Here is a 21,145-nt window from a genome sequence, read left to right as displayed (position 1 = left end):
AAGTATGGTTGGGATGATGATGATGATGAAACAGGAAATATGTAGGGTTAGGTAGGGGTTGATAGGTAGTGAGTGAGAAGGGGGAGAAGGGAGGTAGGGAGAGAAAAGAGAGAAAGGAATGAGTGACAGAGGAGTAGGGAGGGAGATGGAATGAGATAGGGAGGAGGTGTTGCAAGGGGGATGTTGAGAAGGGGAGAAGAGGAGGATGAGGTATGGTGGTGGTGGTAGAGAGGTAGAGGAGAGAAGGGGAGAAGAAGAGGAAGAGGTATGTTGGTGGTGGTGGTGGAGAGAGGGAGAGGAGGATGAGGTAGGAAGAGACAGAGTAAAGCATGGAACAATAAGACGGGAAGAGGAATGTTAGAAGAGAGAGAGAGAGAGAGTGTGTGTGTGTGTGTGTGTGTGTGTGTGTGTGTGTGTGTGTGTGTAGGATAATTTGCCTGTGTTTGCCTGGAGCCAGCAGATTTAGGAGCGCTCCGTCCATCACACACTGACTGATCCAGGTGTGGCTGCGGCAAGGGGGGGAGTGTGGGGGGGAGGGGTCATAATCGAAATCTCGTTCCATCCCGTTCCACTCCATTCATATACGTTCCACCCTGCGTCGATCCATTCCTACCTGTTGCAACCCATTCCGATTCGTTCTGACGCATTGCACCCCGTTCCGACCCATTCCGTCCCGTTCCGATCCATTCCATACCCATTCCACCCCATTCCATACCCGTTGCACCCCGTTCCACCTCGTTCGTAGTTAAGGGAATGATGGATTAATCTTTTAATGTGGTTTGTGGAAGAGCAGTTGATGTTTTACGGAAGTGCGGATCCTCAAACTCTTCCCTGCAGCAGCCAAGTCTTGCACTCCTGTTTTTTTGTGACCTCATGCCTAGGTAATGTGTGTGTGTGTGTGTGTGTGTGTAATAGATGACTACCCCAGTGCTCTCCGTGTGTAATCAAGGCCATGCACAGGTGGCCGGATACGTGTGTAGGTGAGAGGCTTGACGTGGCATAATAGGATCACAGGTGTACGTCCTATTAGCGTTATTAATGTATCTCAGCCTTGCTATTACCACGCGTCATACCACACTCCATTAACACCACACTCCATTGATACCACACTCCATTGATACCACACTCCATTGATACCACACTCCATTGATACCACCCTCCGTTGATACCACCCTCCGTTGATACCACCCTCCGTTGATACCACACTTCATTAATGCCACTCTCCATCAATACCACACTGCCTTGATACCTGCTCCATTAATACCACACCATTATGTCAAGGATAAGGGGAGATCTATAGTTTAATTGGTGTCATGTATTGCATATCATACTAATACCAGGAAAATCAGAGTTAATGTCAGAGGCTAAGTATTTCCCAGAGATAGGGTTCCTTTAGTTTGATAAATTTGTTTGGCGTTACCTGGAATAAATCCATAAATATTTCCATCCATCGAAAGACAAGAGGTAGGTGTTAGGTAATTAAAGAGAAGAGATTTCCTTCAGGTGAATTAATTTTTGTAACAGTAAAGTTCTTAAATAAACCAGTAAAAAGGTTAATGTTATCAAGACGAGAGTGAAGTCAATATCATGAATTTAATATTGTCAGGTTAATTGTCAGGTGTAACAGTAGCAGGTGTGATGTGAGAGGTGGTGTAATATCTGGTTGGGAGCGTCATGGCGTATCTTGATGGGCGGTGAAGTGAATCTCAGGGTACCATTATCACCATTAACCTGTGCGTCTCTCATACCCCATTGTACACACACACACACACACACACACACACACACACATACGTAATGAGTATTGGTGTGTATTATGGCATATTATATATTTCCATTGGTTTGGCTCAGTATCTGTTTATAAATTTCCGTGTATGTATATGAGTGTTTGCTTGTGTGTGTAACCTGGCGTGACAAACGGAGATGGGAGCGTGTGTGTGTGTGTATGTGTGTGTGGTTGTGTATGTGGATGTGGGTGTGTGTTTTATCAGTATATCAGGAGTGGCACAGCGGGGTGGGTGCGTGTGTTGGTGCCATTAGTACAACATGATAGCAGTCGTTGTGTCTCTGTCCCCGTCCATTGCCCTGCCTCTATAATTAGCTCTCATGCCCTCTTTGTCCCATTCCTCCTTTTCTGTTTTGCCATTACAATAGTTTTTATCGATATCTTTGTTTGTTTTTTTTATTCTGTTGGTCTTTGTCTGTCTGTATGTATGTGTGTATGTTTATGTATTTGTTTATGTATAGATAGAAAGATAGATGGATATTGTCTTAAGTAATCCTTTTGCTCTTTCATCTTCTCGCCTTCCTTTTACCTTACCACTATCTTCCTAGATCTCGTTTCTCCTTTTTTTTTTTTTTTTTTTTTACCCTCCACCTGATAAAGTCGGAGGAGTGTTGTTATCACTGGGATCAATAGGTGTCCGTCCATAGAGTTGGGCGGCAGGGCGGCTGGCAGGGCGTAGAGATTTCGTTTCCCGGCCAGAACTCGGAAAGTATTCACTATAGATTGGTGCCTTTTGATGGGTAGAATGATGTATCTTAATTTTTTTTTTTCTTTTTATGAAAAGGTAAAAAATTCTAGAGATTTCAATGCGACCTGTGCAATGCTTTTGAAGGGCCCAGGTTGTGCGTCCTCAAGGCGTTCTCCTTACGCCCTCTTTAAACGAAAAGATTGGGGGGGGGGGCGAGGGCCGTTTTGCGCGTGGTTAGGTGTCCAGGGAGGTGGGGAGGGTATGTACTTGGTCAGATGGAGGATTGCAACAGCGTAGCGCGTTGCCTATGTTCTCTCTCTCTCTCTCTCTCTCTCTCTCTCTCTCTCTCTCTCATTAAGGCTTTTCATTCATGCACACTATTTTCTTTATTCGTACCTAGTTATATACAGTATATCTCTCTCTACATCTCATTAAGGCGTTTCACTCATGCTTACCTTTTATTCCTTCCTTAGTCTATATAGTCAGCTCAGTACTAATGTTTGTGGATTATTTCCTTCCTTCGCGCTCCCTACCGTCATTTCCCTCTCCATTATCATTTTGTCATATCCTGCTACCCTTTCGGATCTGTATTTCCTCTCTCGTCGTTTACTGTTGCCCAAATTTCCTTCTGCCTCTCTACTCTCTCCTAGTTTCCCCTCTCCTCTTCTCTTCTCGCCTCTCCTATCCTCTCCTCTTCTCTCCTCTCCTCTCCTCTCCCTCTTTTCCATCGCCTTCTGTTTCATCTCTCCCGTCTCCATGACATTCTTTCTTCATCTTCATTTATTTTTAGCTTGTCTTTTCTCCCTTTTCCCACCCTTTCCGATGCCCTCCTTACTTCCCTCCCTCCTTTCCCCCTTTTTCCACTTTCTTCATTTCCCCTCTTCCCTTTCTCCTCCCACTCCCCTCCCTCTCCTTACATACTTCCCCCACTGATCACTTCATTCTGCTTCTGTTACTTTCTTCTCTTTCTTCCCCCCTCCCCCTCCTCCTCTTTTCCTCCCCCTCCCACCCCCACTCTTTTTTTCGTTTCCTCTTGCCATACTGATCTTCCTTCCTCTCCTTTGCTATCTTCCTCCTTCATCTTGTCCTTCCCCTCCCCTCCCCTCCCCTCCTCTCATAAATCACCCCTTTCATCCTGTCATATGGCGCAATACACACACACACACACACACACACACACACACACACACACACACACACACACACACACACACACACACACACGTCAGACGTTTTATGTATGTTGGCTATAAAGGTAATTAAATCTTTCAGTTTATTATGTACGTGATTTGTGGTCAGTATGTGTGTGTGTGTGTGTGTGTGTGTGTGTGTGTGTGTGTGTGTGGATACTGTAATAAAAACCTATGACCGTGAAGGAAGTTAAATGTATGCACTAGAATGTAATGGATCAGTGTGTATATGTTTGTCTGCATGTATGTGTGTATGTATGTATATTTATATATGTATGTGTGTATGTATGTATGTATGTGTGCGTGGTGGTAGTGTCGGTAAAATCCTTCTAGCGTGGAGGAAGGTAAATGTTTTGATGGATTGGCTGGCTCAGGGAAGAGAAAGAGGGAGGGGGGGGGAGGGAAAAGAGGATGAAGGAATTGGAGAAGAGGAGAGAAGGGGAGAGAGAGAGAGAGAGAGAGAGAGAGAGAGAGAGAGAAGAAAACGCAGGAGGGAAACATATAGATTAGGAGAAATTAAGGTGAGGATGGAGGAATAGAAATGGGAGAAAGAAAATGCGAGAAGTGAAAGGTACAGGGAAAAAAGAAGAGGAGAAAAGAGAGAAAGAGAGTAGGGACAAAAAGAATGAGAGAGATGAAGAGGAGAAGGGGAAAGACAGTGAGAGGGATGGATGGAATAGATAAAGAAGAGAAAGACTGGGAGAAGAGAGAGAGAGAGAAGAGGGGGAGGAAAGAGGGAATGGAGAGGAGGAGAGAAGGACAGAGGGGGAGAAAAAGTGGACAGGAGGAAGTGGAGGGAAGAAGAAAAATGAAGAGGTCGAGGGAACTGACGAGCGGAATGAAATGGAGGAAGGATGCTAGGAGAGAGAGAGAGAGAGAGCAGAATAAAATCGTCTTGGCAGTAACAGTGATTTAAAGTAGTAACATTGAAGTGCTTGAAAGATGAAAGAAAAAATCCAAATGGCATTATTACTTTAAATTTTTCATTGCCAATATATATATATTTTTTTTTTTTTTTTTTTTTAGCCGAATTATTTTTGCACCATCCATTCACTTGATGTAATGCTGCTTTCAAGTGACTACCGTACATTACTTAACAAGCCAAATGGTTTCCCGTAACCCAGGAAACCATTTACCGCGCTGGGTGGTAACTGCGTGGCTGAATGACACTTGACCTTGTATTTTTAATGGGTAAGGGAGTTTTAATACCTCTTCCTCAGCGATTTATTCTTTGATCAGGCTAGTTAATATAATGCTGTGTATGGATATATTAGAATTCCTTTAGCAACACAATAGACAATAGTAACATATAATAAGCAAAATAAGTCGCCGAGGAAGAGGTGTTAGGGAGCCTTCTTAAGTGACGAGAATACGGTGAAGGAGATTAAAGGAATAGAATCGGATGGGACTGCGAAGGGTTTAGACCGGAGGTTTGGTTGGGTTTAGTGATCACATAATGCCACTCAGGGATTAGGGAGGCTGGTCATTCTCGCCTTAAATGTGTGGACTGCATAGCCTAGCCCCGGGCCCTTAAGCTCGTGATGGCCCAGAAGAGGATCGGATGAAGTGTGAACAATGTAAGATGTTTAGGCACGCGTGATGGGATATATGAATTGAATTATTTTTACCCACATTAATATTTCGTCCAGGAAGAGTGTTGAAAGATAAGTGTGGAGAAAGATGACTTAATAGATATTCCTTTTTATCTGAACTGGAAGGAGAGGCATCGTTAAGCAGGTAGTATAGACAGACAGACAGAGAGAGAGAGAGAGGAGGGGGGACAGACAGACAGACAGACATGCATACACAAATCCATACTAATATGCATGCATGCATCCATCCATCCATCCATCCATACATACATTCATACATATATGCATAAGTACCTGTGTAGATGGATGGATGAATGAGTCAGTGATTACATAAAGATAGATATATATTGAAAAACAACTAGATAGACGGATAGATTGATAGATGGATGGATGGATGGATAGACAGATATTGCTCCTTATATGAACAGGAAAGAGAGGAAGCGGTAAACAGCCGACAGCAACAGAGGGTTGGAGGGGAGGAATTCTGGCCGCAAAATTTAGAGAGATTTTGAGAAGAATGCAGATGAGATCGGGACTTTGGGGTTGGGGTGAGGGGGAGGGGGGAGGGAGGGATTGAGGGAGGGGAAGTGGGAGAAGGAGGGACGGAGGGAGGGGAGAAATGGGAAAGAAAGTGATTGAGAGGGAGGGAAGAATTGTGTGTGTGTGTGTGTGTGTGTGTGTGTGTGTCTGTGTGTGTGTCAGAGAGAGAGAGAGAGAGAGAAAGAGGGAGATTGACAGTAATAGAGAGAAGTTGGGGGAACTGGAGTAACTTAGGGAATAGGAAGGAGGAAAATGAAATAAACGAGAGATAATGAAATAAGGAACAGGAGTGATATAAACGAGAAGAAACGGAAAAAAAATTGGGAAGGAGGAGGAGGAAGGAGTTAGGAAATGGGAGGGAAGGGAGAATATGAAAATGGAGAGAGAGAGAGAGAGAGAGAGAGAGAGAGGCAGGAAGTAATTATGGAAAGATGAAGTGCTGAAGAGAGAATGGGCGACAGAATTGAATTATGAGAGAGAGAGAGAGAGAGAGAGAGAGAGAACCTATTTTACACGTCACAAATTTAGCACAGGAAAGCCCTCTTACTGAAAGGGTTAGAATCTACTTGCCCTTAACCTTTTGAGTACGAGGCGATGAAGCAGATGACCGAATATCCGTCCCCATTATAGGTCAACCTCTTCGCCCCCAGAGCGTATCATGTTTTTTATTTTATTTTTTGCCCCTTCAGAACGAGAGGTCATTCTTAAATCGAAGAAAACTGTCTTGAGGAAGCGAGAATAGATAAGAAAATAGACGTGGGCTCATACTCTTGGCTGGAAGGACGCTCCCTAACACCTCTTCCTTACCGATTTATTTTTGGATACGGCTGGGTACTGTCGTTTTGTACTTTGTTTATACAGAGTGTGGGTGGTGTTATAACGGCTTGGGTAACACGTAAGAGGACGGCAAGGAGTACTAAGCAAAATAAATCTCTTAGGAAACTATATTAGGGAGCTTCAGACGAGGACGGCAAGGAGTACTAAGCAAAATAAATCGCCTAGGAAAATGTGTTAGGGAGCTTCCATACCCGACGAGTGTACAGGGTGTGGTCGTAGTGAAGGGAGTGTAGAGTATTTTTTCAGTTCCTTATGTCCGCTTTGGTTGGAAGCTTTGTAAAGCATTTCTCCAAGCGATTTATTTTGCATCTTGATATTTTAGCTTTATGTTGTTTGAATATTTTTAGTATTGATATATTTCGCCGTAGTAAGATACAGGAAGATAAAAAAGTGAAGTGTGCAAATAATAATATTAATAATGATGATGATGATGATAATAATTAATAATAATAATAATAATGATGATGATGATGATGATGATACTCTTACTAACAACAATAAGTCGCTAAAGAAAAGGTGTCAGGAATCGTCCAGCGCCAACCAGAACACGTCTTCAGCCTGATGGGATAGATAATGTGCGATAGATATCATGGTCATCCCCTTCCCAGAACACAGGTAGCGGCGTGGCTTTGCTTGTTTGTTCTTCCTTATTGCCTTCTACAGGTGTGCACTCCTTGGCCTGCCTTGCCTTCTTCTTAACTTTTCTTACGTCCCCCTTTCCACCTTCCTTTTCCTTGCACCCTTCTTAGTTTTCTTCCTTCCTCCTCCTCCTTTTCTTCATCATCATCATCTTTCTTCTTGCCTCCTTTTCTCTCTTCCTTGCTTATTCTTTCCTCCTTTCCATCTCCTCCACCTTTCTCTCTCCTTCCCCCCTTTTCCTCCTCCTTTCCTCCCTTCCCTCGCCTTCGTCTTCGTGCCTCCCTGTCCTTCCTTCCTTCCTCCTTCATCCCTCCCTTAATGTCTGTTGCCTTCCTCCCTGATAGTCAATTGTCCCCTTGACGTGTCCCTCCCCCCCTTCCCCCTCCCCCTCCCCCTCCGTTGCTCTCCTGACCTCTCTCCAATTTCCTCCTCTTCCTCCTCCACTTCTCCCGTCATTAATCACTCCCTCCCCCTTCCCCTTCCCCCCTTTCCCCCCCTCCCTGTTATGCCCCCTCCTCGTCCCACCCCCTCCATTTTATATCCATTACATTCCTCTCCCCCTTCACTCCCCCTAAGCACCCCCTTGATCACCCTCTTGCATAATTCTTGCGTACTTCCCACACTTAATTTTCATCTCCCCCTCCCCTTTTCATTCTCCCCACCTCTCTCTCTCTCTATCCCCCTTCCCTCCCATCTATATCTTCTGTATCCCCACTACATTCCCTCTCACTCATACTTTTCATTTTTAACTCCCATTCCCTCTCTCCACCCTTCATCTCACATCCCTTGCACTCCCTCCTTTCCTCTCCCTCCCCCTCACACTCCCCTCCCCATCCCTGTTCCCTTCCCCCCCCCTTATATTCTATCTCCCCTCCCCCTTCCCATATCTCTTACACATCCCCTCCTCTGTGCAGATCCCCTTCATTCACTTCCTCTTGTCCACTCTCCCTTTCATTTCCTCCCCTTCCTCCTCCTCTCCCTCCCTGTCTCCCTTCCTCTCCCTCCCTATCTCCCTTCCTCTCCCCTCCCTATCCCCCTTCCTCACCCATCCCTTTCCACTCTCCATCTCATATAGCACATTCCCCTATTCCTCCCATCCATATCTTCCACTTCCCTCTCCTCTCCTTTCTGTCTCATCATATTCCTTCCACCTCATTCTTACCCTCCATCTCCCTCCATCCCTCTCAATCCCTCCCCCTCCCTCGCTCCATCACTTTCCATCTTTCTTCCTTATTTCTCCCCTTATTGTCATCATATTTTTTCCTCACAGTTCCTCTCATCTCCCTCACTTCTCCTGTCTTTCCCTCCCTTTCTCCTTCTCTTTTTTTTTTCCTCCTCCTTTCCTTCCATTTACCTGCCCATCTTCTCACGCAAAGTCTCTCTTCCATCCTATTTTTCCCTTCCTTCCGTTCTTGTTTCTGTTCTCCCTCCATTTTCCTTCCGTCTCATCTCTGCGTCCTCCCCTTCATCTTTCCTTCCTGCCTCGCCCTTCTTCCTCCCTCCCTCCCTCGCTCCCTCCCACCTCTATCTTCCTCCCAAATTGCCTTCTACTTACTCATCTTTCCCTCCTGCCCCCACCCATCTGACTCCCTGCCTCACACTTGACCCTTCTCACCTCCCTCTCCTTCCTTCCTTCCTTCCTTCCTTCCTTCCTTCCTCCCCTCCTTCCTTCCTTCCTTCCATCCTCTGTTTTTCTTCCTCTTTTTTTTTCAGTTTCCTTGTCAATTTTTTTTTTTTTTTTCTGCTTTTACCTCGTTGTTACATTCATTCATTTGTCTTTTATTCATTAATCTCTCTCTCTCTCTCTCTTTTCCATCCGTCCTCAGTCTCACTTGGTTCTTAGTCTTTTCCACTCTGTGCCCCTGTCTTTCTTCTCTGGTCTTCGTTTATTCTTTATTCTTGTGTTGTCTTCCTCCTACCCATCCTTCCATTTTCTTCTCCCATCTACTTTCTTCTCTCTCCATTGCCTTTCATCTCCATTTCCTCATCCCATTCTTTCCTTTCTTTTTCCTCTTGTCTCCTTGTCCTCTCTACCTTCGCTCCTCTCTTCCTCTCCTTCTCATCTCTTACTTGCTTCACTTTCACCCTGTTTCGTCCCTCTTCCTATTCTTCTATTCCCATCTTTTCTTCTGTCTTCACTTATCCTCTCTTCCTTCACCTTCCTTTCCATCTTCTCGCCATTTTTCTCTCATTTCCAGATTTTCACAGCTTTGTCTTCTTGCTTCTCTTTCCTTGATCAATTCTTCTCCCTTTCTCCTTCCCTTTTCCCTTCTGCGTTTACATCTATATATTTCCTTCTGCCACTGCACCATCTTCCCCACCCAAACCACGTTCCACTCTCCATTTCCCCCCTCTCTCCATCTCTCAAACTCCACTTTCACGCTCCACTCGCCCTCCACACCAGTCCCTTCTTGGCCCCCCCCCCCCCATCTCTTCATCATGCCTTTCACCCCATCCCAGCCTCCATCTCACCCCATCTCATCATCATACCTTTCACCCCATCCCACCCTCCACCTCACCCTTTTACCCCAACACCCATCCTCCTCCACCACCACCACCACCATCACCACCTTTCCCATTTTCCCCCACAATAAACCGGATGAAATACAGTAGAGGTAAAAAGGTGTAAAATTATTGGCAAACTTCCTCAGTAGAGTTGTCAATACGAAATGGAAAATATTAGCTTTCTGTGTGGCGGATGGCGGTGCAATGATGAAAATAAACCTAGCTTTGATAAGGACACGTATTTAGCTTTTAATCCTCAGCTGTAACTAAATATGCTCACGGCTGCCCATTTTAAGTCTTACATAATCCAAGCCACGGAAGATGCAGCCACAGGGAAGCGTAGTAATGTACTTAATGTCAGCTTGATGGTACACTTGTTTATAGGTCGAGGTAGTGTAGAATAGCACTTTAACCTTGGCATTTCTGTACCAGCATTTATACACTGTTATTTTGTCCTTCTCATTCTTCCTGCGACGCCCATTCCCACCTTCATACCACCCTCATTCCATCCACTCATCCCTCATCCCATTCTCCTCCACTGTCACTGCACTCCACCCAGTCCTCCCTTCTCCACCGTCACTCCATCCTCCCCACCCTCATACCACTCACCCCACCCTCTTCCCACCTTCCTTCCCTGTCACTCCACCCAGCCTCCCGCAACACCGTTCCACCATTGAGCTGGCTGTGTTAGACCCTTAAGAGGACCTTCAGACACCTCAGATGAGACCACTAAGACCAGGGGGTGGGAGGGGGCCTAACGTGGTGCTGGTTATGTTGTGGTGGGAGGTGTGGTAGTTGTGGTGATTTTTAGGTGATGGTGGTGGTGGTGTTGTGGTAGTTGTGGTGATTTTTAGGTGATGGTGGTGGTGGTGGTGTGGTGCTGGTTTTGTTGTTGTGGTAGGTGTGGTGATTTTTAGCTGATGTGATGGTGGGTGTGGTTGTAGTAGTTATGGTGATTTGGGGAGTTGTAATGGTGCAGGACATTGGTATTGTGGTGGTGGTTGTGGTGCAGGTTGTGGAGGTTATTAATGCTGTTGTTTTTATTTATTGGTGTTGATTGTGGTGGTGCCAGTTTAATTGATGGAGGATGTTGTGGTGGAGGTTATAGTAGTGTTTGTAGTAGCAGCTGTTTTGTTATGATTGTCTTTTATGGTGGTGGTGATGGTGGTGGAGAGTTGTACGTGTGGTGGTGGTGATGATGATGAAGTACTGGTGATGGTGGTGGTGATGGTGGTGGTAGTGGTGGTGGTTGTGGTAGTGGCGTATGTTACTGATTATGAAGCTCGTTGTAGTGATGGTTGTGACTAGTGATGATAGTGGTTGTGATGATAATGGTGGTAGTTGTGATAGTTTAATTTTGGGCGTAGTGGTTGTAGTTGTGGAAACGATGATGGGGATTATTGATGAGTTGGTAGTGGTGGTTGTGGTAATAGTGGTAGTTGTGAAAGTGTGGATGTTGGTGATTTGGATGTGGTAGAGACTGGTGGCAGTGGAGGTGGGGATGAGAGAGAGAGAGAGAGAGAGAGAGAGCAGAAGGAAGATTGCAGTGGATATTTCTGTGTGTGTGTGTGTGTGTGTGTGTGTGTGTGTACAGAGGGTAAGTCTAATGAGCGTTTCAGCACGTTTGGTCACTTCCTTGCCCGCATCTCTGAAGGGGGAATGATTACAGAATTACAGTGAAATCCTTTTGTCTGATTTGTTCTTTGATTGTGTGTGTGTGTGTGTGTTTCGTGCCTTCGTAAAAACAAACTTAATGCTCACAGAACGATCTCTTATTTTATTCTTACTGGTGTCTTAACAATTTTACTCTGCTTTGCGTAGATGTGTCGTAGCGAATTGGTTAGAAACACAGTCCATTAACCTTAACTACGGGTCTCCCTTACGCTGATTAAAACCCCCTGGCAGTGGTAAGAACGATATCTATAGAAAAAAAATATGCAAGGAAATGGGTAAACCTTTCCAGCTTGATTACAAACTTTTTAATTGCACCTTTCATACCGCCAGACGATATTTGTTTGGCCAGAGAGAGGGTTTTTGATCTATAGGTATTAGTTTTTGTGTGTGTGTGTGTGTGTCCGACTCTGGGCATAGGCTTCACAGCCTGCTCTCAAGGCCCAGTAGTCCTCCTACATACCATACACCTCTACATGTCACCACTTCGGCGCTGACACCCACCGTCCATATTGAATACATGCTAGGGCTGTCTCATACAGGACTTGTGTATTGGTATTAGCGGGGGTATTTTTATGACATGTCGGCGGGTCATCTGGTAGATCAGGAAAGTCTGCTTTTATGAAATTCAAATCCTTAAACTGTTCCCTGCCCCAGCCGGGATTCGAACCTGGGTCCATCAGGACTGCAGGCCGCCTCTCTACCGATTCAGCCACTAAGGGACTATACCAAGGTGAAAAAATGCGCTGTTTGTTGAAGGAATAAGCTGAAAAGGGAAAAAATAAATAAAGTGATGAAAGTTCTGATTAAAATTAATTGTAGCGTATTTTTTTTTTTTGACATGTTTTGTGGTCTCGAAAATAGCGTTAACCTAATTATGTAACATGATGATGATGATGATGAACTTTAATTAATTGGACAAAGGGGGTAAGAACTTGATATGTTTATGGTTCTCTCGATTATTGTTTTATTAATATGATGTATTTTGTTTGTCTTGAGTATTTTTCTTCTCTCTGTGCAGTTTCCCTTTTACTCTGTTTTTCCCTCACCTTCCCTTCTTGCCCTCGTTATTTTCCCTTCCTTGTTTTCTTCCACACCCACGCCTTCTTTCTCCCCTACCCACACCTTCTTCCTCCTCTATCCACACTTTCCTTTTCCCCTACTCACACCTTCCTTCTCCCCTATCCACACCTTCCTTCTCCCCTACCCGCACCTTCCTTCTCCCATACCCACACCTTCCTGCCGCCCTTATTCTTCTTCGCCTCATTAACTTCAGCTCGTTAGCCTCTCGTTGTTTAGAGGGAAGGAGGAGGGAGAGTGTGGTTGGGAAAGAAGGTGGGGGAGTAGAGGGGAGGGGGAGTGTGGAGGGGAGGGAGAGAAATACAAAGAAAAACAAACAGCGACTGTGGTATTGATTTTAACGAAGCTGATTGTTGTAGGGTACGAATCTACCGAGAAATTTGGCCTCCCTTGAAAATAAGAAAAAGGATAGTCAGGGATAATTCCTTCCACTCGCAAAACCCAGCCAGGGAGAGATATGAGAAGAATCCTTATGCGATTGGAAAACACTGCCAAGGCCATTTTATAGGAAGGACGGAAAGAGCTACATGATAGCCTCTGCTAATGGTAAAGCAGTATACAGGGACCATTAAGGAAGTATAGTAAAGGAGTATACTGGGCCTTGCTTTACGATATTGCATCAGCAGGGCCCGTATTCTCATTGCTTAAGGAAGCTCCGTAACACTTCTTCCTTAGCGATTTATATTTGGGTATGCCGGGTTAAATAGCCTTTTGTACGTTTTTTATGCAGAGTATGACGAATGTTTGATGGATTTATACAACACAGGAGGACAGTACGGTGTGACAAGCTAAATAAATCGCTTAGGAAAAGGCATTAGGGAGCATCCTTGCTCGACAAGAATACGGGCCCAGGTAGCAAGGCGAAACAAGAATGCCACGTCTAAGAAAGGGACACTTCAGATATTTTCCTTAGCGATTTATTTTTATTTATTTATTTACTTATTTATTCATTTATTTATTATTTTTTTTTTTGACAACGCAGTGCTTCTCTTAACAACTTACCCAGGCAGTTTGTTCCGTAAAATGGCAACACAGAGATAGAAACACAATATGCCATGAGACAAAGCATGTGTTGATTATCTGTCAAATCTTACTCTTTGTCTGACTGGATATAGAAATTGGGATTTTTTTGGAGGGAGGATTTATTTGTGGGATTTGGTTACCTAGATTAAATCCTCTACAGTATGTGATTTTTTGGGCTATTTTGAGAGAGAGAGAAAGAGAGAGAGAATAATAGAGATTGAGGGTTAATGAGAAATGTGTGTGTGTGTGTGTGTGTGTGTGTGTGTGTGTGTGTGTGTGTGAAATGAAATAAGATGAACAATTATTGAGCAGGTATTTTGCATTATTAAGACGAAGGTGAACTGCCTCGGATATAAACATAATACAGGAAAAAGATGGCTGGAGAACACATTTGCATAGCCCCTCTGTGTCTGGGGGCGTAGCGTAAAAAAGTTAAAATAGTTAATACATGGAAGATAAAATTTGCGTCGGCAGTGAGCGTAGAGGAGACACGTGGGAAGGGCCGGGTGTTTGCTTTTCATCCTAGCCACAGTGAAATGCAAAAAAAAAAAAAAAAAAAAAACAGAAATAGATGTATGTGGGAAATGTATGTATGCGTCATGTGGGCAGTAGGTGTATGCGTCGTGTGGGCAGTAGGTGTATGCGTCGTGTGGGCAGTAGGTGTATGCGTCGTGTGGGCAGTAGATGTGTGCGTCGTGTGGGCAGTAGATGTATGCGTCATGTGGGCAGTAGATGTATGCGTCATGTGGGCAGTAGATGTGTGCGTCGTGTGGGCAGTAGATGTATGCGTCGTGTGGGCAGTAGATGTATGCGTCGTGTGGGCAGTAGATGTATGCGTCGTGTGGGCAGTAGATGTATGCGTCGTGTGGGCAGTAGATGTATGCGTCGTGTGGGCAGTAGATGTGTGCGTCGTGTGGGCAGTAGATGTGTGCGTCGTGTGGGCAGTAGATGTGTGCGTCGTGTGGGCAGTAGATGTGTGCGTCGTGTGGGCAGTAGATGTGTGCGTCGTGTGGGCAGTAGATGTGTGCGTCGTGTGGGCAGTAGATGTGTGCGTCGTGTGGGCAGTAGATGTGTGCGTCGTGTGGGCAGTAGATGTATGCGTCGTGTGGGCAGTAGATGTATGCGTCGTGTGGGCAGTAGATGTATGCGTCGTGTGGGCAGTAGGTGTATGCGTCGTGTGGGCAGTAGATGTATGCGTCGTGTGGGCAGTAGATGTATGCGTCGTGTGGGCAGCAGATGTATGCGTCGTGTGGGCAGTAGGTGTATGCGTCGTGTGGGCAGTAGATGTATGCGTCGTGTGGGCAGTAGATGTATGCGTCGTGTGGGCAGTAGATGTATGCGTCGTGTGGGCAGTAGGTGTATGCGTCGTGTGGGCAGTAGGTGTATGCGTCGTGTGGGCAGTAGGTGTATGCGTTGTGTGGGCAGTAGGTGTATGCGTCGTGTGGGCAGTAGGTGTATGCGTCGTGTGGGCAGTAGATGTATGCGTTGTGTGGGCAGTAGATTTATGTGTCGTGTCGCCCTTGTCAGCGAAGACAGGTGGGTTGACGCCTTAGATTTACACCTCCCCTTGTGACATGGATAAACAGTGACATCTGGGCCCGGGCTCGGTGCCTTTATGCCATGGAGGCTCCCTAACATAACTTCATTGGTAGTTTATTTCTGCATGAGTTGGTTGATATAGCCTGCTTTTCTATCCTTGTCTTTAACTAACAGGATAGTGGTGTTAGTCATATCCAACCCTATAACAGACAGCCGCGAAAGGACTAAGAGGTCTGTTGCTGTTTGCTTTCCATTTTACTCCCTTGGTCTACTTTATGTCGATAATAGATTGATACGGTATATAAATGACACATATGGGATTATTTACGTATTATATTCAAAGCAAATTATTAAAACAAATTATTAGTTGCCAAGCTAAAAAAAAATAAATAAATAAATAAAATAAATAAATATCACGTGCAGAAAAACTTAATTCTGGTCTCAAACGTTTGCATCACATTTTTTCCCCGTTACTTATTAAATTTCCAGGATTTATTTTTTACAGGAGAGACGTTTGGCGGTGAAGGGGTTAAGGTGGGGTAGAGTCATCAGTAAATCCCACATCCTTTCTTGAGACGGTTCCAGTGATCCCATTATCCCAGAGGACCGTCCGTGGGTCTTGTCCGTCATCTTTTGTGGATCTTTTTTCTTTTATTTATTTTTTTCTGACTTCTAATTGTATTGTGCGTCCTGCCGTGGATCTACCTAAATGCTCGAGAGAGAGAGAGAGAGAGAGAGGGTTAATGAACGGTACAGGCATGGTAGTGTACATTTAAGTGTGGCTCTGTTTAGTATATTCGTGCTGCATACAGACGATTTTGTTCAGCAGAGGAGAGACTTTTCGAGGTGGAGGAATTATAGAAAGTATGAAAGTACCACGATTGAGCTTAGTAAATACGTCACCGAATTTAGTATATTAAAAACTGAGCATTATATATCCTACACAGCTGCTTGGTAGTCTTTTAGCTTGTCAGTATTGCATCAGGAATTTGTAACATACTGTATTCATGTGTACTCAGTAGGTCTGTATTTGGAAGGCCATTTAAATTACATCCGTCCAGCAAACAGGTATCTTACTCGTATTATATGGTGCTATTGGGAGGTTGTTCAGTGTCAGGGAACCATCTGCCCTCAGTAGAATAAGATGAAGTGAGATAATCGTGAAAAAGGTTAATTATCTTGTCAGGCAGGGTCCCCTCTCACCTTGATGTACACAGGCCCGGTTCTGTGGTATTAGTTGGAGTGAAATACCCAAGAGTGTGTTTCGTCGATGAGAAATTAATAACGTCGGGGTTAATGATTAGAATTAACTGGTAAGTCTTTTCATGACCACTATTGTCTTCTGAACATTTCCCGGTATAAACCCAGGAACCCAGACCGTAAACTCATCACTCCTCCTTCATTTACCATCCCCCTCCCCCTCGCCTTTCACCTGTCCCACTCCTTCATTTATCCCCCTCCCCCTCGCCTTTCACCTGTCCCACTCCTTCATTTATCCCCCCCCCCCCTCGCCTTTCACCTGTCCCACTCCTTCATTTATCCCCCTTCCTCCTCCTCCTGCTCACAAATCCACACAGGCTGGCCAAAAACCCGGGGCCGGCCCGTAAATCCGCATTAAGACGTGCGGGAACGGGCGGCGGTGGACAGGCGTGTAGTGCGGGGTAATTTGGCTGGTTTAAATGCCATTACTTTGCCCGGACTGCTCGGTTTAAATCACGGCGTAGGAGTGGCTGCTTTATGTGGCGTAGGTGGAAGGCTGTGTGAGTATAGGTGGTGTGTGGGTGTGGGTGTGGGTGTGTAGGGCGTGAGGGTGTATGTGTGTAAGGGGTGAGGGTGTTTATGGGTGTGGGTATGTGATTACTCATGTTTTTAGTTTGTAGTTTTTTTTTTTTTTTTTTTTGGGGGGGGGGTAGATTAGCTATTGAATTGCATTAAATGAGGGACTCTCGCTTCACCCTCTCATTCCCTCATCTCCCTTCCCTTTCCTTCCCTCCCTCATTCCCTCCATCTCTCCCTCCTTCCCTCCATCCGTCTCCTTGCGTCTCCTTCGTCATGGTCGTGTCAGAAGCCCTTATCAGTGTTTGTCCTTGCCCTCACTTATCTCATTTTCGATAATGACGTGTGTAATGCCGGGAGCTTGTGGTGGTCTGGGCCCCAACTAATGAGGGAGGGAGGGGGAGAGAGAGAGAGAAAATGTGTACGTATTTATGGACGAGGAAAAGACAGGAAGTAGGAGGTGGATAGAAAAAATGATAAATATATAGAATGAGAACTAAATAGATAGAAAGTTAGAGAGAGAGAGAGAGAGAGAGAAATATGAATATACTAACGCGGAAAAGACGGGAAGTTGGAGGTAGATAGAATTATAAATAGTTTGGGAAGTAAATAGGTAGGTTTTCGAGAGAGAGAGAGAGAGAGAGACACGAAAAATGTATGAAACAAGAAGCAGTGCCAAGGCACAGCAAACCCGTCCTCGGCAGTCATTTTAGTGCTGACGTATAAACACAACAGGATAGTCAGAAATGTCGCGTATGAAATTTGGAGTAAATCAGGTGAAAGCTGACGATTTTATGCCCTTTGAAATTTTAGGCCCAACCCACCTGACACTGACCCCCCTACCGCTAACTGGAGGGTGACCCCCCTGATGTAATGAGGCGTGTTATAGGATGCAGAGTTGAAAGATGCACCTTTAGGTTTTAGTTTTATGTCGATGTGACGAATTTGAAAGGAATTATGGCGAAAAAACGGTTTATACCCGTGTTTTCCCCCCCCCCCTTTTTTTTTAAAATACATTTTTTGGGCCTTCAGCCTGGGCTGTGTCTCAGTTTGGCCCCAAATTTAGTCAGGTCATCAGAAGGTCATAGCCCATCATCCCTGTAATATTAGTCAATATCGCACCAGTAGTTTTCGTGTAAAGGTGTTAACAGACAGACAGACAAACCAACCAACAAACAGACAAACCGAGTGAAAATAATACCCAGGGCGGGGACGGGTAAGATGGTAAAAACAAGAATCTTCCTTATACAGTTACCTACTGTACGTTCTAGCAGGTTTACCTCCCTCCATCTTTCTCTTGTCATCTGCCATTATTCCTAAGCTCACGAAGTACCTACCATGTTTTGTGTCCGTGGTCCTACCTACCTACCAACCTACGGACTTACCTACCTTCCTACCTACAGACCTACCTATCTAACCGACCAACGTACCATACCTCTGTTCCCCAGCTAGTTTTCTTATTTCAGAAAACCAACCAACCAGCTAACCTACCTTCCTGCCAACGTACCTAGCTGTCTGCCTGCCAGTCTACCTGGCTACCAACCTACCTGCCTACCTACTTCCTTCTCTCCGTTCTTTGTTTACTGCCTTTATGATTCTGCCTGCTTGCCTGCCTATCAAAGCTATGCCCTTCATTACCTCTATAATTGTACGTTATTCTGCTGCCACATTCCAGATCTCGTATTTAGGTGCCTTTCCGTCTACTTACTTCCTACCTTACATACCTACCTACCTACCTACCTGCCAGAGCTCTCTCCTAGCATCCTATCTCTACCTACCCATTTTCTTGCCTGCAGCCTTCTCTTTATAACCTCCCATTCTCATTTTTTGCTCTTTCCTTTCCTATACTGTTTCCTCGCCTTTCCTTTCTTTTTTCTACTTTCCTCTCCTCTGCTACTCCTCCTCCTTGCCCTTCCCCTCCACCTTTTTCTCTTATCTTCTCTTCTCTTTCTCTTCTCTTGCTCTTTCTTCTCTTATCCCCCTATCTCGTGTCTTATTTTTTTGTATTTCTTCCTTATTCTCTTCATTTCTTCCCTCTTCATTCATTTCTCTCTCTCTCTCTCTCTCTCTCTCTCTCTCTGTCTAATTTGCTTTGCTCTTCCCATCCCATCTTTTTTAACCACTTTCATCTCTTCATTTTTCATCGTCGCCTCTCATCATTTCTTTCCACTTCTTCTTTATCTTCGCTGCTTTCCTCTTCGTCCGCTGCTTTCCATTCCACTTCTTTTCTGTCTTCTCTGCTTTCCTCTCCTCTCCTCTCTTCTCGTCTTCCCTTCTTTCCTCTCCTCTCCTCTCCTCTCCTCTCCTCTCTTCTCTTCATCTCTTCACTTATTTTTCTCCTCGCCTTTCCTTCACGTCACTTCTCTTCTTTTCTCTTCTCTTCTCTTCTCTCCTCTCCTCTCCTCTCCTCTCCTCTTCTTTCCTCTTCTCTTCTCTCCTCTCTTCTCCTCCTCCTTTCCGCTGCCCGCTCGCCACTCCCTCTCTGTCGGTCTCAATTTGAAAGCAGGAGTTTTCTTTTCATTTAATCTGACTGGAGGAGAGTATGCCTGCACACATTTTGCCTGACCCCCTTCCCCCCCCCGCTCTCTCTCTCTCTCTCTCGTTCTATCTCCACTCCCTCTCCTCTTTCCTGCACCTCTCTTAATTTCTTTCTACACCCTCCTCCTCCCTTTCTCTCTCTACTTCCTCTCCCACCTCTTTCCACTTCCTCCTCCCTCTTTTTTTCCCCCTGTTTCTCTTCCCTCTCCACATTCTCCTTTTCAACGCCCTCCCTCTTTCTCACATTCCATACCCATCTCCCCCTGTCTCTTTCCACGCCTTCCCCTTTCTTCCACACACTTCCTCCCTCCCTCCCCTTTCTTCCACACACTCCCTCCCTCCCTCCCTCTTTCTTCTACACCCTCCCCCACTCACTTTCCACACCCTCCCTTCTGTCTCATCTGCAACCCCCCCTCTCTTCCACATCCTTTGTCTTCCACACCCTCTCTTTTCTCCCTCTCTCTTCCACACCCTTCCCCCTCCTTCTCTCTCCACACCCTCTCCTCTCTCCATTCGTACCCCCTTCCCCCCTTGTCTTCCAGTTTCCATCCATTTCGATACCCTCACCCTTTCTCCCTATTTGCATTATTTTACCTCTCTCTCTCTCTCTCTCTCTCTCTCTCTCTCTCTCTCTCTCTCTCTCTCTCTCTCTGCTTCTGTTCGCTTCCTTTGCTTTTCCTTTTTCTTCCTCTTTCCCCCTTTCGCATTCCTTTCTGGACTTTTTTAAATTGTCTCACTTCTCCGTTTTCCATACTCTCCTTCTCGTTCCTTCTTTCCTTCCTCCTCTTGTTCCTCCCCATCCTTCTCCTACTGTCTCTCTCTGTCTCCCCTTATCTTCATATTCTCTTACTCCCAGTTCCTTCCTCTCTCCCTCACTCTCCATCTGTTCCTTCCCCATCTTCCTCCTCCTCTCCCACCTTCACCATGCTCCCAAGTTTGCGTCATTTGGTAGGAACACTAACACTGAACTTTCCTGCTTAGGTTTGGAACACCACTGTCTAGTTCTGAACGCTTGGATTGATTGCACACCTTTTCGCTTCGAGCATGCGTTTTTAGATTATACTGTCGCTGCCTCCATACGATTTTATTAAACTTTAAGGAAAATGTACCTCTGTGAAGTGATTAGATGTAGTCAGTAAACTCAGAAGAAAGAAAGAAAAAGAAAGAAAGATAGATAGATAGACATAGAAAAGGAAAAGCTAAGAGATGGAAAAAAAAAATCATATCCCTTGCAAAGAAAATTGAAGAAATATTAGAGTCGGCTTCACTTCCTGATGCCTGAAGACATTGAATTTCAAGGGATGGTAAATATAGGCAGAGGCAAAGACCTTCGTATAATCTGCTGCAAGAGGCAGCTCCAAAGCCAAACGGGATCGGCCAGAAGGTTGCAAGAATATTATGTTGATGACGTCGGCGGAAAAAGGTTTTAAATGTTTTCAAACCACTACTGGCATTTATATGTATTATCGCCCACCTAGCGAGACGGTAATGTAATGGCCTGCGTTTGTGTGTGTGTGTGTGTGTGTGTGTGTTTGTGTGTGTGTGTTCCCAAAATATCTCACTCAAGTGGGTAAATTTTATCTCTGGATATGTGGCTTGTTGGTTAATAGATTTTGGCGAAGCTGCGATGATATTCCTCCGATTGCCAGAGGACTGGCAAAGAAACCGTGAAACACGGCGGGTAAAATCCTAAAATTATTATTATTATTATTATTATGGCGAAGCTGTGATAATATGTCCC

The 21,145-nt window shown here is 45.0% G+C and overlaps 1 protein-coding gene across 1 annotated transcript in view; it reads left to right on the top strand.

Annotated features, from left to right (window-relative positions):
* The window catches only part of LOC145417562 (uncharacterized), a 295,451-nt gene that overhangs the window by 189,141 nt on the left and 85,165 nt on the right, over positions 1–21,145 (top strand). The window lies entirely within an intron of this gene.

Source organism: Coenobita brevimanus, chromosome 110 (genome assembly GCF_032717465.1).
Source record: "Coenobita brevimanus isolate Jiangsu-jjx chromosome 110, ASM3271746v2, whole genome shotgun sequence".
NCBI lineage: Eukaryota > Metazoa > Arthropoda > Malacostraca > Decapoda > Coenobitidae > Coenobita > Coenobita brevimanus.
The sequence above is the reverse complement of the archived record's forward strand: the minus strand, read 5'-3'. Positions and strand labels throughout refer to the sequence as shown.